This window comes from Oncorhynchus clarkii, chromosome 13 (assembly GCF_045791955.1).
Source record: "Oncorhynchus clarkii lewisi isolate Uvic-CL-2024 chromosome 13, UVic_Ocla_1.0, whole genome shotgun sequence".
Classification (NCBI taxonomy): Eukaryota; Metazoa; Chordata; class Actinopteri; order Salmoniformes; family Salmonidae; genus Oncorhynchus; species Oncorhynchus clarkii.
In genome coordinates, this window is record NC_092159.1 from 12,414,341 (window position 1) to 12,414,904 (window position 564).

Genomic DNA, 564 nt, shown 5'->3' on the forward strand with positions numbered 1-564 from the left:
CCATTCCTCTACATGACTATAATATGTACAGTGTGTATTCACTCACCCATTCCTCTACATGACTATAATATGTACAGTGTGTATTCACTCACCCATTCCTCTACATGACTATAATATGTACAGTGTGTATTCACTCACCCATTCCTCTACATGACTATAATATGTACAGTGTGTATTCACTCACCCATTCCTCTACATGACTATAATATGTAGTGTGTGTATTCACTCACCCATTCCTCTACATGTCTATAATATGTACAGTGTGTATTCACTCACCCATTCCTCTACACGACTATAATATGTACAGTGTGTATTCACTCACCCATTCCTCTACACGACTATAATATGTACAGTGTGTATTCACTCACCCATTCCTCTACACGACTATAATATGTACAGTGTGTATTCACTCACCCATTCCTCTACACGACTATAATATGTACAGTGTGTATTCACTCACCCATTCCTCTACATGACTATAATATGTACATGTGCTACAATGGAAGTCAAAGCACATTGACAATTACACAACAGCTGTTCTAAAAATGACCCATCAGTAGAAGC